The following is an 18,364-nucleotide window of genomic DNA, read 5'->3' on the forward strand; positions in this document are numbered from 1 at the left end:
GCGGCCGCGTTCAAGCTCGGAGTTCCCTTTGACGCGTCGTAATTCTGTGCATAGTTCTGAAGAGGTCCTGGCAAATATTTCCCGTACGTTTACGACGTATGTACGCGCTGAATAAGTTCGCAATTAATCTTGCCGTTTCAAAGCTGCCGGCGTGTTTCCAGCGGATCACGCGGTCGCTCGCTTGATTTTCTAAACAGCCTCTTTTTCCAGATTATCTCGCAGGATGTTTCGTTGCGTTTTATTCAGCTTGCGAATTCTTTTGTACGACTCGCTACAGCTATCTCCGTTTCGTTCTTTTCTTTCGATGACGCGCAGAGTTTATTTGCACCGAAATTGCGCGATTCAAAGCTGCGTTTCTCTTTTTTTTATTTTTTTGTATCATAACGTTACTTTATGTCATATCCGTTTCTCGTGTATTTTATCTTCCGAGTTAAATTACATTATACGGCTGGAAATGACGATTAAGCATCTTTACGATGGATGCGATCGACGACGAAGAAAATGATAGATCTTGGGGGTTTTCTTCAGCGTGGGAACTGCGGACAGGATACTTTGACTAAGGAAAGCGGAATTATACACCGATGTGTTCGTTTGCTGCTATAAAAGTTAATAAACGTGTAACCTTGGTAAGAAGTTTAATTCTAGTAAAAGTTTTCGTCTCTTTACTCGAAGTTCGCTCGTTACTTCGTAAAGTCGTACATATGGCTTTATAAAACTTTCGTTCATGCTTTCGACGTTCATGAATCGATATATTAAAGTAGAGTGGCATAGCTGCAACGCGGCGCGAATGCATCGCTCGTACACCATTGTGTGAATGAGAAATTATATAGACACGCTCGAGAGATCGTGAATAATGCCACTCTCGGATATTCGCTCATCGAATCATCGTAGGAATTTGTTATCTGTCTGCATTTTTATTCCTCTGCTAATAAAACCGTAATAAATCATGTAGTCGTGTTATTAATTAATCGAAGCGCTCCAACTTACAACGAGTTATTATTGTAATAATAAGAACAAACTATTTTTTTCTTCATTTAATCGAACTTATTTGAATGTTTAAAGCCTATCACTGGCTGAAAGTTTTTAAAACGAGAATGAAGCGAGTTAAACAAGTGGAATTAAATATCTCATTGTTACTAAATATTAAAGTAGAAAGAAATAGAACAGTAGACAAGATACGGTTACAGAGCACGACAATGTTAAAGCAAAATTATTAAAAAATGGTTTGAAGTTCGATCAACGATATTGTTTAAGGTTCGATACAAATTACTATTATTCGAGAGAGAGATTCATAGGTAATCGCACGAATATACTTTTGTACGAACTACGATTGTACGGATTGTGTGTTCTCTCTCTCTCTCTCTCTCTCTATTATCTTCGTTTTTATCTTTATTTGCCATACCAAGAGTAACGTATATCATCGTGTTTTATTACCCTTATTTTTCATCTTTATTTGTTACGCTTATTTTTCCTTTTATTTATTTTTCCACCTGTGTATGCATAACTTAGATTGTTGTCATGTCCATCGTATTTCTCCCGCGTGCTCTTTATTTTGAGAGCGTAAAACGAGACGCGAAAGAATACCCAAGCATGGTGAACATGAAACGTTGCTTAGGAATTACAGCGACATGAACAAGAGTGTGTAAATTATCGGTGTACGTTAACCAAGAGTAGCTTTCAACGAACATGCTTTATGTAATCCACAGCATTACGCTCGGCAAAGAATAAATTTCTCCGCAATCTAATCTCGTTCTTTAGAGATCTCTACTTTAAATACCATTGCTTGATACTCCTGGAATAGGCACGCTTGCTCAGAACATCGTACTAATTGTAAGTAGATACGTATCCTCTTGCCGAAGGAAGAGAAAAACGTCGCAAACCATAAGATATTGAGAAAAGCCATTAAGCAGGTTCAGAGAGAAAACCATTTCTCTTTTGACCCCATCAATCTATTCGATTCGAAGCGAACACGCAATCTTAAACATCACCGCGTATCTATTTAACTTTCAACGATGTATCAACGCTTTCATCGTCATAAAACATCTCACTGTTTCTTTAGCAGCGTCATTAAAGATACAATTTCATTTCTTACGAAGTCAGACTCGTTTAAGAAACGAGAGAAACGAGCGAAAAATACGGAACGAAATAAGCAAAGACGAAAAGGTAACGACAAAAACAAGCAGGCAAGCACGTATTCTCTGTATTCGTGTACGTCCGACGAAGGTACATGTATTTTAATTACAAGAAAACCTTGAATAAATCGAACTCCAATGGTTTCGTTCGACACACGATCGTCGTACAATAGTACGACAGAATATTACGATACGGTGTAATCGATATTTAAAAACCCACAAACGTACAAACATATCGAAAATAAAGAACGTATCCGTCGCGTTTAGAAAATGACAACGCTCGTTTAATCAAGTTCCACGTGTTTTATTCGTACCTGATAAAAGACTCAATTTTTTATAAATATTCGCCGTTGCCTATTACGAAGGATAACGTATTCGCGCATAGATTCAAGTTCGTGTAATTCTTACGAAGCGTACAGCGTTTCCATTCGCGAAATTCAGCATGTAGCAACATTTAGCTTTGCTTTTTACTTATGCAGAGAACTCGATACTACGCTAATGTTCGGGCTCTCGCGTTTAACGCCGCTATTGTTTAGATTCCCTCTAGATACGCGGCTCCCCTTTTCCCTCCTCGACTCGTGCTCAACGTGTTTACTTATCTTTCTGCGCATTATGTAACGCCGAATGAAAAATAGAAGCCGACAACGAAAACCGAGAAAGCGAGAGAGAAGTTTCGACCCGTTCTCGGCAACCAAGTTCCAGCCTAGCCGAGGAGGATCGATCGCGATTCTGCTCACTTTCTACTCACGGTGCTCGTAAAGTTCAGTTACGTTTGTAATTTGCGGTTCGCTGTGCGCGCACCAATCGAATTCGTACCGCGGCCTCCTAAACGATCCTGCCTGAGAGTGCCATCGGCAATCCCTTTTTTTCTTCGTGTGAAAACCGATAGCAGAACGCTTTCTAATGGGCTCTGGTACTCGTGGAAAGTAGAGATCGCGGTGGATTGTACGGTACGACCCCCTGATACAAATACGTCCCACGTTATACGAATGTCGCGATACACGCCACGCAGAACGTGGAAAGCTGGGATTGAAGAAAAATCGTTTAATTCGATGTAACGCGAAAGAATATGAATGTTATTTTACCTTTGAATAATAGAAACGCCATATTTTCTTCCGTTACACGTAAAGTAAGGTCTAATCGTCGTGACAATTGTTTGAAATTAATTTCTATCGACGTGGATTTTTGAATGCCGTTGCAGTGTTCTTTTTAGTCGGTTGAATTTCCTTGGGTTTCAGAATTTTTATGTTTTCTTCCTTGCGAATGTCTCTTTCGGTATTGTCTCCTTGAGAAACGTGATATCTTTTTAATTTTACTTTCCAAATCGCGTTGGACGAGGGCAGCAACTATTTTACGCGGTTCTTGAAACGAATGGAAAGGAACTTGGAGGTTTGCGATTCTACAATTAGTCGAAAGCTTGTAAGGAACACGTTGGAAAAACACGGTATATTTATATTTCGCTCATTTTCTGATCTCGATGCTACTTTACAGTTGGAAGAGAAGCGACGTAACAATGAAATGTGGAAGAATGTCCCTTCGTAAAAAATAAAAAATTTGTAACGTGTAATAAAATTACTATTTTGATCATATTTTTAGGTCTCGTTTTATGCTTTCGAAACGAAGGCTCGGAAAAAAACGATGTAATTCGAGAAAGAAAAAAGGCAAGGAACTGATGTCAGTAGTATAAGCGTATAACCAATCAGACGCTTAATACAATCGATTCGAATAGCTTTTACCTTACAAACTATGTACAAAATTCTTATATTTCTCTGTTATAATTTCTCCATTATGCTATATTTTTCACAAAGTTTCAAGTCGAGCTTCGAATTTTAACTTTTAACTACATGTCGTCACAACGATATCGACGATACGAAAATTCTTTCTCCTATCGTCTTTGTAAAACAAAATAGAAAATAGGTTATTGCACAAACAAATATACATAAAATTCGTAACTGTTTTCTTTTCGAAACAAAACCCTTCGTTACAAAAAGTATCACCGTAGTGAGAACTCACTGTACACTTTCGTTGCAGTTGTTCGATTCTTAAAATTTTTCGAAATGCAAGGAATTAAGAAACGAAACGATCCCAAGCTCTCGCAACACCTGAACAGTTTCAACATCTCCGTCGAACTTTGTCATAGAGTCTACTTTAAATTCAACGACTAACGATTCGCGGTAGTTCGAACTTTCTCCAAACTTTCATCTCAGCTATTTTTTCGCCAGATTTATCGCCGGAGTCACACACGCGCGCGATCCTTTCTAGACGTCGTAAATTACGCTCGTGCTAAGAGTCCGAATTAATTAATTTTTAAGATTAAAGATCTCTAATGGCCACGTGAAACTTTATAAATCCGAGGTGGTGGCGACGTGGCAAAAAGTTCGCCGTGGCGCGGCGACGCCGGACCGCACCGGCAATAAATACATCTCGCGTCCTGTCGACTCGCGTTAACCAACCGATCGTCGGCGTTTAATTATAAACCGGCCGGCGATAAATACCGGCGCGTCTATTAAGCAGCGATTACAAGGCGCCGCATCGGTAAGAATTAATTGCCGGCTCGGAAGCAGCAACAATCGCGCGACGCGGAAAATGCGATTCTGGGAGGATCGGCAAACGCCGCAATGCATAATAATACCGGCTGTTTAGCCATGATTTATCGGCTAGATTTTTCTCTCCAACGTACAATCTCTTACGAATCGTTCTAGCTTGCAATTTTTTTACCTGCTTGTTTCGAGTCTGGAAATTTGGATCGTTGTACACGAGTTACGAGTCTTTGCTTCATTCGCGCGTGATTTAGTTTATAAACATATCGAATTTGTTATAGGAATGTTGTTTGTTTAGACAGAGTTTTATACGTGAATGAAGGTACTTGGCAATGTTCGTTAGACAAAGGTACGACCTAACTCTGTTAAAATCCTCGAATTTTTAAGTTCTTTCGTTTCGACGAACGCGAAGACTCTTATAGTTCGATGAAATCCTCGACTGTATCGACTTGAAATGAAAAATCATGCTCGTCGATTTTCTTTTACATTTGTCTCAAACTCGAGAAACGTTTCGACTTAATAGAAAAGTGCGACACGATGAAAAACGAGCGAAGGAAGATTAGCAGAATGGATACGATGTTGGCACTTTTAAACAGTGACGTTGGAATATTCGATCTCGATCGTGGATCAAATCTCCCGCAAAAACCATTATCAGCTCTGCATCTTCGAGTCAGTCAGCCGACCATACGCATAGCGCGAAATTACAAAAGCTGCATCGATCACGCGAGTCGTCTCGAAGTTCACAACCCGTATACTTACACGGCTGTTCCTCTTTGACCGGAGCGGTGGCTCGAGTGTCGAGTATAGGACGACGATACGGAACGTGAGTAACGGGAATTCGAAGGTGAATGCTCGGGCAAATTGCGAATTACGATACGACAACGTCGCCCGTGTACGTCTACGTACGTTTTGCACGCGTCTGTGCGTTTGTGCGAGTAGCGTCTCTCTACACTTGGGCGCAGCACGCATCGGCGAGTAACCGAGTAACCAGTAATTGACTTCGTACGAGACCAGGGTCTCGAATGTACGTAGATCAGGCGTTCGAGACGGCAGAATGAAAAAGAGAGAGTGCACGAAGCGTGATCGAGAAGAAGGACGAGGTGAACGAAGGAGGTGCGACGAGCGAATAAAAAATTTCCCCCGAAGCTTTTCCCCCGAAGAATTTCGAGCGAATCGTGGTAAACGCGGTCTAACAGGCGGCTGGTAAGAATAAATTCTCCAGGAGTAGTTCCGCCAGCAGACTCAAGGAATCTGCGATTCGCAGGGGTGGGTGTCTTAATGGTTTCTCTTATTACCATTGCCCGTTTCGAGTAATTGTTCTTTTTTTCTTCTCTCTCTCTCTCTCTCTCTCTCTCTCTCTCTCTCTCTCTCTCTCTCTCTCTCTCTCTCTCTCTCTCTCTCTCTCTCTCTCTCTCTCTCTCTCTCTCTCTCTCTCTCTCTCTCTCTCTCTCTCTCTCTCTCTCTCTCTCTCTCTCTCTCTCTCTCTCTCTCTCTCTCTCTCTCTCTCTCTCTCTCTCTCTCTCTCTCTCTCTCTCTCTCTCTCTCTCTCTCTCTCTCTCTCTCTCTCTCTCTCTCTCTCTCTCTCTCTCTCTCTCTCTCTCTCTCTCTCTCTCTCTCTCTCTCTCTCTCTCTCTCTCTCTCTCTCTCTCTCTCTCTCTCTCTCTCTCTCTCTCTCTCTCTCTCTCTCTCTCTCTCTCTCTCTCTCTCTCTCTCTCTCTCTCTCTCTCTCTCTCTCTCTCTCGTTTTCCCTTTTTGTAGTTAGAGCGTGCAAGAATGTTCCGTTGAGGTTGGATCGGCGCGCTCTTTACGGCGATTTACGCGTGAGTTTTATATAGGAAATTGATATCGAGGAAGGATTAAAACAATCTGTCCGATTGGCGATTGAATTGAGCGATAAATGTAATATGATCGTCGAAGTTATTTCAAAATTTGAGTAACGAATTACGTATGAAAGTTTTATAATTTATATTATACGTATTCAATTAATTTATATATGTTATATATATATATAATTATGTAATTGCTTATGTACGAGTAGTTGGAAGTTTCTTCTTGCCCTTTCGATACTTTTCATTCATCATGCGATAGATGGGTACGTATCTAGATGATCTATAATTAGACGCGTGCTAGGTGAAGTTGATATATGTACGCGTATGTTTCTTCAAGTATCTTTCAGTGCATTCTCGCTCGCGACACGTAAAATTTAACGTTACGTGTGCTATGCCATACGACGTAAAACACAACCAAATGATTTATCGATTATATTTTAGAAACCATTGACGAATCTACTTTCGTTCGATGGAATTTGATTTTTCAGCAGAAATCCGTGAATTACGTTTACAATTATAACTCTAAATTTTGATTAGACGCATTGATCGGACATGGAATATGTATGTCGATTAAACTTTGATCACGCCGTTTACAATGTAATATATTACCGATATAATTCATCAGCAGTTTATCTGCCTAATTCTAAATGGTACACGCATATTAACGTGGTACAAATTATTTGCTAAACCTATAGGTATATCGATCCTACAAACGATCATCGTCCAATTACAAGTGCACATCGAACGAATGCACATCGTGCTTTCGAGAATTTCATAATTTTCCGTGATTGAAAATTACGCTTTCATTAGCTAAGATCGTAAATATCTTCAGAAAACTATCGTGCGTTCTGAGGAATATTTCGTACGTTTATCGTGTATGTTCGTCTCACGTGTGAATATTTCTACCGTAATAACCAATTAATTGGTGTCGCTCATTTTAATTAGCATCCTAATATTTAATGTCAGAGTACCATTCGACTACTAATTAAAAGTCTTGGATATTGCAATACATTTCTAAAAGATCAAAGGTTATTCCTACAGATCGTACATATATCCATAAAAGCAAACCGCTTTCGATTAGAATGTCGATCCTTTTATTTCAGCCGAGACCTTTTATTTACTCCTTTGTTAAACAAAGGGGTTTAAATCATCGAGAGAGATAAATGAAATTTTAATCCGCGACAAAATTCAGCATCAGAAATTCCTTGTAATTTATGGTTACCTAGAACAGAAAAACGCTCGTTGTGAATAAATCGCGGGCGTAAATCAACTTGATCGTAATTTAGCGTAACTTTCGTTGCAACTTTCTTCTTACGTCACTCTTGTTTTCAAGAGCTTACGTAAATGTTGCAACTATTCAAGACAACCAGTCCATATCGTACAGACCGATATTCTTCGCGACATAAAATACGTTATTATTGCGTTTTATCGTCCGAAACGACCGATCCATGTATATGTATTTTTTTACCCCTATTTTTCACCCCTATATTTTACCCCTATTTTAATAGGGGTAGTCAGTGCGGAATGTACGATTTGAAATTTCACAGGAACGCGGGTAAGGCTTGTCTGAGCGATTTTTCATCGTAATGCCTGCGTTGAAAGTTAGAAAGGATTGAAATGTCACAGAGTAGCGATACGAATATCAATGAGCGCTTCTACCGCAAAAATTGAATTTTCTTCTTTTACCGCGATACTTTACCATGTATGGTGGACGTGGATGTATTCGCGAAAAGCAGGAAAATATTTCGATGCTTACCGTAACGTATTTTTATGCGTATATCGCTTGTTTCGGATAAATCGTTTAAAAATATCATTAGCTGTGCGATGGAACGCGACTGTGACGATTATATCGTTCAGACTTGGAACCAACGTGAAAATGCACATGAAAGTTACAGGATATTTACCGCAGGATATTTATTAATGTAATGGATAATTGACTGTTTTACAAATTTACGAATGACTGTGTATTTGAAACTATGTAGCCTCTGCAATATGTTGTAGCATTTTCGTACATTTTCAGATCGCTTTCAAATTTTACCGACGTAATTATGGCAGAATGGTACTTCGTAACAGCGTTGACGAAATGTCAAGATGTTTCATATAACGCGCATGATATACTTACGAAAGGTTTATATAAACGCGTGTATGAATATTTCGATGAATTACTATGTGTGTAATTTTGGGTAAAAAATGTGTCGACGCATGCTCTATAGGTTTGTAAAGGTGCGGTTCTTGTAAAGTATTTTATTTGACATTGAACAGCAATGCGATATTTTTATTAAATAAAACTCGTAGAAATAATGGAAGGGGGAATTTTGTTTCTATTGAAAAAACAAACAAGAGAATTATAGAAAAAAGTAAATGTTTTTAACGATATTTTTATCGAAACGTTTTAGTAGGTTCCATTTTCACGTAATTCATTTATAAAATGATCAATTAATCTTCGCCGTGGGAATGCGAATAATCGTATGAAAAATTTATAGCAGTTTTATTAGCATAAAAATTGACGAATAATAAAATGTAACGAAAAACATTCGAACGCTTTCGATGAAATTATCGTAGGAACGACGGTACTTTATAAAAATGTATAAACGCAACAATTTTGTAGTAATATTTTGTTAAACGCGCGTTTTACGTAACGGAAAGGAAAAATTTTCAGTTTTCTGTGTGCACGGTTTTCAAGCTTGTTATTTTTAGTTATTTCATATTCCATGTTATACAATCCATGTTACGTAATAACCATCGGTTCCAATTTATTTTCATGGAAATTGTCGTGCACTGATTTTATTAAAGAACGATACTCCGTTCGAATTTTACTTAAATATATGAAAATGGATTCTACCTTGATATCACATTTTAACAATAATAATAATAATAATAATAATAACAACAACAGATTTAACCGTAGCTATATAAGCGAGATAAAATTAGAAAATTGACGAATGTTCTGAAGAATCTGCAACGTACTTACACGTAACGAATCTACTTTCGTTATTTCCGTATTCTTCGAGGGCCATTCTCGCCTTCGACACCCTTCAGACATCTTTTCCACGATTGTTCCATCGTTTGAAATTTCTCGTTCCATTTCCCATTCGCACGAGTTCAGAATTTTTACATCGAAATTTGTTACGTCGCTAAATTGGAATATCCACTTGGACATTGGCCGATTTTCCCATGCACCAATCACGGATATCGATATACGAGCTGGCCAAATATTAGATTTCGTGGCAGGATGATGACGAACAGCAACAATGTGCGTGTTCCGCCTGTACGAACATAAATAACGTTTTTCTGCTAAATAACGTTACATCTGCGGCTATAAATCGTGATTCCACGCAAATAGCACGAAAGCTGGTGGAGTACGCGAAACCGAGCACAAAATATCGGGCTGACTGTTCAATAGAATGGTAATATCGAACTATCGACGACTGATCGACGACGTGAATTGAAAAGCATTTGCGTTAGGCTGTTAATTGACACGGAAGTTGCTCGAATTTAAACGATCTACTGGCAAATTTAATTATGCCTAATTAATCTTCTCTAACCTGACAGCATTGGACGCGAGAATGACCGAACGATTATAGAGTAGCGCGCAGGAAAGCGAAACGATTTGTATTAATACGAAAATCGTGCGTAAAACACAGAATAAGTAGACCGCGGACTTTCATGCAAATTCATATTTTTGGGAATATAATTGAGAAGGTAGAAGCTCGGTAGAAAATTGTTTTACCCACCAAGTATTATAGAGCTTTGAGAAATACATGCTCGTTCCTGAGAAAACGGAACGTTATAATCTACGTTTTATGCAAATTTCCATATCTGAATATCTATCTCGTAATACGTAGAACGTTGAGATTCAGATAGAAATAATTCAAATGTTAAATTACGATGTAAAAGAAAATATATTTCTGCAGGAGGAACGCTAATGCAATATACTGTTAAAGCTAATTACCAACCCTGTCGAGGTTGAGCTGATAGATTGAGATCTGATAGGTTTGTGTTATGAATCGATCGCTAGAAACGTTCATTTGTAAACATTAAAGAGGCTACATGAACATTTTTGATACATGGAAAATCATTTTTAAGCTAATCTTTTAGTTTTTAATTTGTAATTTTACTTTTGCAAAATTCTGATCAATTTGAATCTATGAGAGTGATAGAGCTTACAGCTTGAGATGTAAGTGGGATTTTGAAGGTAATAAAGACATGAAATTTCGCGATTCCACCTCTTTGGAAAATCGTCAAAGACCCAGACTCTAAGTAATCGATCTACACGTGTTTGCTTGGTGTCGAGCTTCGAGCTCGTATTTCTTGTCGCCCGAAGTATTTGATATCGTAGCATGGCAATTAATTAAAGCCGTTGAAGGAGCACAGCTTATCGCGAGAAGCTGCAACTCCCCTAGGAAAGTATAGCTTCTAGTTAGGTTTAATCTGAAATTCTGGAAAGCCCGGTGTATATTCGCGCCGCGTAACGAGCCCGCATTAATTAAGTTCCGCTTCCGTCCGCGAACGGAAGCAACGAAGAAAGTTTAGCGGCCAGTTATCTACCGACCTCCGCAATGCGAATTTCGTCACCGAAATTTCCGATCTCTACATACAGGTTTCAGTCGAAACGGTTCGCTTTTTGTTACACGGAGAAATTTTCGAAGAAAAAGACCTGCGATTTACGTGCTATTATGTACGAAACCAGAGTCTGTCTTTTAAGCTCTTTCGATCGTAACGAAACGACTAACGGACGGAAAGATAAATATATATATAAAAAAAAAAAAGAAATAGAAAAGGGGAAGTAGATGCCGACTTTGAACGGGAGACGAAGATTTACATAAAATTACCATCGAACTTTTTGTTCAGTTTAACTTGACGATTGGAGCTTTTCGTCCGCGTGTAGCAGTTACGGAACAGTTTTTCAGGCGCCTTAGAACGATAGATCGTTAAATGAGTTTTATCGTATCGGTAAGTAATAAAAACTATTACGATTATGTGTTTAATCTAGCGGCGTGCATAAAACGTATCCTCCTTGGAGATCTTAACATTCTTGGCGATACCACGGATTCCAGCTTTTCCGTTAATGAGAATAATTAGCAGCAGGGGTCGTTGTACTTGCGTACGCGGCTTAAGGTCGCGCTAAAGTTTCTATTGAATCGAACGTGGGATTCGTCCGGCGCCTGCAGTTTCCGGGATCTTTCAGAACGAACTAACGCGATTTCACGTGTACCTATGCGTCCATATATGTCGTACATATATACAATATATATATATATATACACGTGTTGGAACATACTCCGTGTATCGTTTAATTGCGTATTTTTATTATTTTCTACCGTTAGACGTTTTTCTGTAATTTGCATTAAGAAGCGGACATTTGAATTTTTCCTTCTCGTTGCGCGTCTAATGAGTTTAAAATTATCGCTACTCATTGCTGAACACGCGTAATCATTAGCTGACGCGAGATTTTCACTTCAAATTGATCGAAAGTGAAGTTTTCCTGTCGTAACCACGGTTTCATGGTTAATTTCATGCTTTTATACATGGACATTAGTATTTATTTATGTCGATGTATTTCTTGCTGCGTTTAGAAGAATTCTTGGAAAATTTTTACAGAAATTCGTATTGCGGCAATGTTAAGGCTATGACGTGTTAAAGTCATTTGACGAATAAAAATGAAGTTGGAGATTAGGAACGTTGATAGATATAGTACAGAATACGAAGCGCTATAGTATTGATAATACGTTTACGTTGCTTCTGCTGTTTCTTCAAGAAATCTACCTATATGTCGATTTTGACCATTTCGTAATATTTGATTTAGTTAGTTCAATTTCGTATAGATGGAAGCTACGGTTTAATAAAAAATATTACAAATTTTACAACGACTAAAAGCTTCTTTATCGAAGGTAATGGCAGGCTATGTGGGTAATGGAACGTTTTAAAAATTGCAAAAATCTTTTAAAATTACCTATATTTCGTACTCAAACCTCGTCTTATCTTCTCAACTTTCTCAGAAACTTTTGATTTCTCCAGTCCGAAATACAGAAAAAAGAAAGATAGAAAATGAGAAAAGATTGTTACGTTGCAGCATCTTCTTCAAAGATGAAACATTTCAATTCTGATTGTCGAACGCGATAGTTTGTTGATCAAAATCTTGAATTCTTGGTCGAAAGAAGCGCCTACGAGAGATTCTACTTTAAATATATGTACCACATTGGAGAAAATTGATCCGACGAGCTCGACTCGTGCCGACACCAGAGGTCGTTTAATTGGCAGGTCGGCAATTAGGCGATTAATTAAGCGCGGTTAAGGCGTAACAGGAGGAACGAACGGTAGGCTCTTCTTGCGTAATAATACTCGTGGCAGTGAACCTGAAGTCGCTTCTCACGAGAAACGGCTCTAAGCGGAAAAAACATTAGCCTGATGCGCCTACCTAGACGATTGTCCCATACGGTCTCATCCTGCACACATGTTTTGCATTTTCTTCGCCATGACGATGGACAGAAGCTAACCTTCCTGTTCGGTTAAAAGGTAAAAGAGTAGGAAATGAAAATTTGCTTCTCGAATATTTTCTGTTTACTAAATTTCATCTCCGATTTTATGCGATTTTCCCCTCTTCAAAGGGAGGAAAAAAGGAATGGGAGAAAAAGTAGAAAATGGAAACTTTCTTTTCTTCCCTTTTCCTCGTGACGATCTTGTTTCCATTTAGTTTTAATATCAACAAGATGAGCTATATATTCATTTAGTAAGTTTCGATATAATTAATAATTAACAATTGCTTGCTTCAACGAGAGAAAAAGAATACGATGTACCGTACTCTGGATTCTGGAGATTTTTCTGGAGATTTATGAATTTCATAATGAAAGTGATGAAAAGCGTGGAATTTTATTTGCAAAGTTCTTTACGTCTTCTTTTAGCTTCGAAATATTATTCGCACGAGAGATTAAAGAGAGAAAAGCGTTTTTTAATATCGCGCTCAAATTTTATTATTAATTAACAAAAGTGAAATAGAGAACGTCTTTCGTCTTTCGTTTTGATCTTCGACGAGGAAGCAAATATAATGAGAAAAGTTTCAAGCAAAGAGAAACGTTCGGCATTCGATAATTCACTGGATATCCAATTTTTTAAACAATTAACGAAAGCTCCTTGGAAAGTCCAACGATACAATGGAAAAAAAAATAAAACAAAATTTTCAATTAAACCGTTAAAAAGAGACAAAGCTGCGAAATTTATTAATTAATTAAATTCTTCCGAATACAGAAAACGAACGATGCGATTACAAAAAGCAGAATTTAACCAAACGATCGTTTAAACAAACCATCTCCACTTTCAATTTGCTTGCCGTCTAAATTTTTAAAAACCAAAAATACACAATATGCCTACAACGAACGAAATTTAAGCTAACAAACAACAAACCATCTCTGTTTTAATAAAAATCCTGATCCATGGAACGTTTCACCGATATCAGACTGTCGATAACAACGATTTAAACAAAACCCTTGTTCCCTCGCAGAACAAAAACATGCTTAAAAATTCAGCAACGATCGGAAGGCGATTTAAACGAATCGATTAATTCCAGTTTCGAGGCCGCGTACAAAGACCAATACTTATGCAAATTCCAAGCGGATTCTCTGCTGAAATCTCGTTCTTTTCAAGGGCTGGTTTAATTCGATACCATAACGCGATTCAAATTGGTTTGTCATCCACGAGAGGAAGAGCACGAGGAAAAACAAGACGGATACGCTTACCCGTCTACCCAACCATCCGCTTTATTACCGAATTCGCTTCCTTTCTTTTCTCTCCATTTTAGCCAATTTTTCAGCAACCTTGTCGTAGTTGGTCGTCGACCAAAGACATACAGTGGCTCATGAAAGTATCCGAACGCTGACTATTAATAATTTGTACGTACGTATACGGTGTAGCGCAAAAATTCGCTATTTCTTCGGGCGAAGAGACGCTTCGTACGAAAGTTAATCGGCTTTCGATCGATTACGAATTTTCATATTAAGAACATCGAGAAAAGTTTTACTTCGATAAAAATTCAAGGTCGCTTCTGTCAATGCAATACATTCTTCTATATACACTGGTCGATGCATTTTTGAATTCTCTAGAAGAATGTTGCGAAGATAGTTGAGTCGAAAAACGATCAGTTTAAAAGATGTCCTGGACGTTTTCAATGTTGCAAAACTTGTCACGAAAGACTAAGAAAACATAGAAACTAAAAGGTATCTACGCTATCTTTCCCATATCGCGTGTGTCACGTGAAATAGCTCGAAATTTTATTAGCGCGTGGCTACAGTCAGACATAACTGCCATCACCCTGTATCGTTAAGACGTCGAAAAACAATCTGCGATTGCTATAGTCGTGTTTCGTCACAATTCCAAAATGTTTCATATAACATACACAACGCGCGTATTCGTAAAAGGTATTTATTTGCAAGTATTCGAATACTTTCACGAGCTACTGTACCTTTCTCGCGTACATTCGCGACAATTTGTTCCTTCAACGGGACACCCTGTTCTCGACAGATAATTTGTTTTATTCATTAGCCTCGCCATTCATCCTCGTCTCGTTTCCTTTTCATTCGACCCTCTGTTCTCGTCTTTCCCTTTCTCTTTCTCTTATTCCGTCTATTATAGCACCGGTGCTTCATTCCGTCAGTTACGTTGCAATGGTCGAATTTCTCCCTTTATTTTTCGACCAACAAACACCAACGTTTGTCCACGTTCGTCCCTTTTTCTTCTGCCTGTCCGTCTGTTTTTGTTGGCGGCATTTCGATGCTGGCGCGCGACCGGAAACCAAACGGGTTTGTTCGAATCGATTGTTTACCGGTCGACGAAAAAAATCGATTCGAACGCGATGGCCCACATTCTAGCCACGTCTCTGCAACTGCCCGATTGGTTCTGTTCCGCTCCTACTCGTTTGAATATTTACAAGAAGCACAAGGGTATCCATCGTTCGTTCGCTGGTGTTCGTTTCGTTTTAGCCTCGTTTTCGTTCCGTTTCAGCCGTGAAAATTTCGAGCAGAAACGTGACCGTCTCTCCGTGTGTTTCCTTTCGCAGCGAATGTTTTCAGGCCGCTGTATTTTATTTACGATTTCACGAGCCTTTCGATCTTCCCTTCGCTGCTCTAAGAATTTTCCAATAAATTGCAGCCATTGGACGCGCGTTCGCTGCGGGAATAGCACAATCCTATTATTTACCAAAAACAAAACGTAAAAGCTGTAGTTATCTGGAGAAAAAAACTGCAGAAATATTTTTCCATAACAGTTGCGATATCTAAAGTGTTCATACGCGAAAATACGCGGAGATTTTTCCACCACAGTGAAAGGGACTGGGGACAGAACAGTTGATCTAATAGGAATTCCTCCGCATCGCCCGTGATTCTTCTTTTCTTTTCTTTTTTTTTCAATACAATAAAAATTCACGTTCGGTTAAATGGATTGAACTAGCAGGAGTTGGTTTAATCGGCCACTAACTAAGATCTCGTTCCAACAGATAAAGTTCTACTGTTAAGTTAAACATTTTTAGACATTTTTACTGCTCTTTGAACTTCCCAGTTAAAAGCATATTTGCAACCAGCTTTCGACGAGTATAAAATCGACCAATCGCGATAGACGAAAATGTATTATTCTATGCGATCTTATCTACGTGATCTTCGATCTTTTCGCGACAAGTCATCCCACGTCACGTTCGTTAGTCCGCTAAGTGTTCTAACTCTGTCTTCGTTCCGTTTCAATAGTAGAAATTTTTGTCAGCAACATCTATACGTAGCGTTGTACCGTTCGCTTTTACATAATTTAGTTATGAGACATTTATTATGTAATTTATCGAGACACGCTTGAGAGAAGCCAGTTGCGTAACTTCCTATACGAGGCTTGATTTGCCGCGTGAATTACGCGCTGGAGTGCTTGGAGATATTCTAACGCCTCGACTTCACGTTCTAGTTACGTGTGTGCGTTCTTTTTTTTTTCTTTTTTTTTGCTTACACGTTATTCGTACGTAGTATGTGGTAAGATATTTACGAGAACGTGGAAATTATTTTTTAAGTACCGTTCAAGCGTCAGGATGAAATATGTCCAACGTCATATCTTAATCTTGATGTTATCTTTTACCTTAAAAGCGTTTTCCTTTGTGCTCATCTTTTAACTTCGTTCAAATATCGAGGAACAGACGATGATCTCGTGTTATGTGCCGATTCACCTTGCTTCTTATTCCTTTCCTAACTTTTTCGTGTTTGTACAATTTTTTATTTATTATTTTTTTTTTTTTGTTATAAAATATTTCGTTTATCTCGTAACTTTCTTTATATCGAACATTACAGGCGAATTTTATCTGAAATTCTAGCGTTATCATGGGATGTTTCGAAAGCTTTTACCGTTTTTATATCCCGACTTCTTTAGATTTGTGAAACGATTTCTTCTTTTATTTATTTCTTAATTACTTCTAATTATGTTCTGGTTTATTAATTTCCTAGTCTCTTTCATGCCGGGTTGTTTTATGTTAATCATATCTGATATGCTAATGCGCGTGTTGTTGCCCGCTCTAAAAGCTTTTCACTGTTTTTAATGCTTCTGCAATTTCTTTCCTTTCTTTTTTTTTTTTTTTTAATACATAAAATACTTACGTTTCTTTCATTCAGATTTCATTTAATTACACGACATATGACTTTTTTTTCTATTCCCAATCTCTTTCAAAATATCTCTTCTCCCGTTACTGTTTACATTTCTTACAAACCTCGAACACCTGTCCCGTATTTTTTCGTTATTTACAGGGTTCTGCTTTTTTGATCGAAATAATTGCACAGCGCTTAGACCGAAAACAACGTCAACAGAGTTGTTTATTTTGGAATGCGAAGCCGTCGATCGTGTCAGCTACGTTGCTAATAAATCATCGCGTGAAACGATCGTTACCAGCTGGTAGGCGCTGTTTGGTTGGCAGATTCTTTTTTTTTTCCTTCCTGGTCCCTATTGCGGTTCCACTTGGCGCGTTTCGTTTCATAGTCACTCACCCTTGGCATTGTATTGTCACGGTATCAACCTCCCTTCTTCGACGTCGCGTTTATTTTCCTTGCCATAGTTAGTTAACGAGCCCTGAACATCAGTTCTTGGTAAATCTGTCGGATAAACACCGTTTTCTCTCGTATTTCTCAGTCCATTTCCAATGCTTCTTCTTAATCTGTTTCTATTTCTACGGCGAGGAAATTGTAGGTACAATGTATATATATACAGGGTGGTTGGTAACTGGTGGTACAAGTGGAAAGGGGGTGATTCTACGTGAAAAAAGAAGTCGAAAATATGGAATAAAAAATTTTTTTTTTCATTTTTCCATCGAGACAACGATCTACAGTGAGATTCGTTATGACGAGACGCGATAAAGTGCACGCGTACCGAGCGAAAATTCGAAGTCGATTTTCTCGAAAACAAAGCCTCAAACGAAAAATGTTTATTCTATATTTTCGACTTCTTTTTTCGCGTAGAATCACCCCTTTCCGCTTGTACCACCAGTTACCAACCATCCTGTATATTTGTGTGTATATATTTAATACGTAACAATACAATTTGTCGTTAGACGATAAGCTTTAAACTTACAATACGTGTATTATGTCGCAAGTTTTCAACTTGAAGCGTTTTAGACGCTTGAAAACTCGAAGAAGAAACTTCATAAGATCATGTAACGTCGTCGAAATTCCTATCTACATGTTCAACGTGTTAATCGTCCACCTTCTTTGCTAGAAAATCGCATTTAAACGCGTGTATCTCTTCTAGAATGCTTCGTAGATCTTGAGGCAGACGTGAATCGAATTCGCCACTGCGTATTATTAACACACTACGTCATATTATAATCGAAACGTGTGACCGGTGTGCTACTTCTTTG

The 18,364-nt window shown here is 38.4% G+C and overlaps 1 protein-coding gene across 1 annotated transcript in view; it reads left to right on the forward strand.

Annotated features, from left to right (window-relative positions):
* Positions 1 to 18,364, forward strand: part of LOC105680235 (ecdysone-induced protein 78C-like) — a gene marked incomplete at its 3' end in the record, with an annotated part of 111,550 nt that overhangs the window by 56,076 nt on the left and 37,110 nt on the right. The window lies entirely within an intron of this gene.

The sequence above is a fragment of the Bombus impatiens genome, unplaced genomic scaffold, assembly GCF_000188095.3.
Source record: "Bombus impatiens unplaced genomic scaffold, BIMP_2.2 scf_0106, whole genome shotgun sequence".
In the NCBI taxonomy this organism is placed as follows: Eukaryota; Metazoa; Arthropoda; class Insecta; order Hymenoptera; family Apidae; genus Bombus; species Bombus impatiens.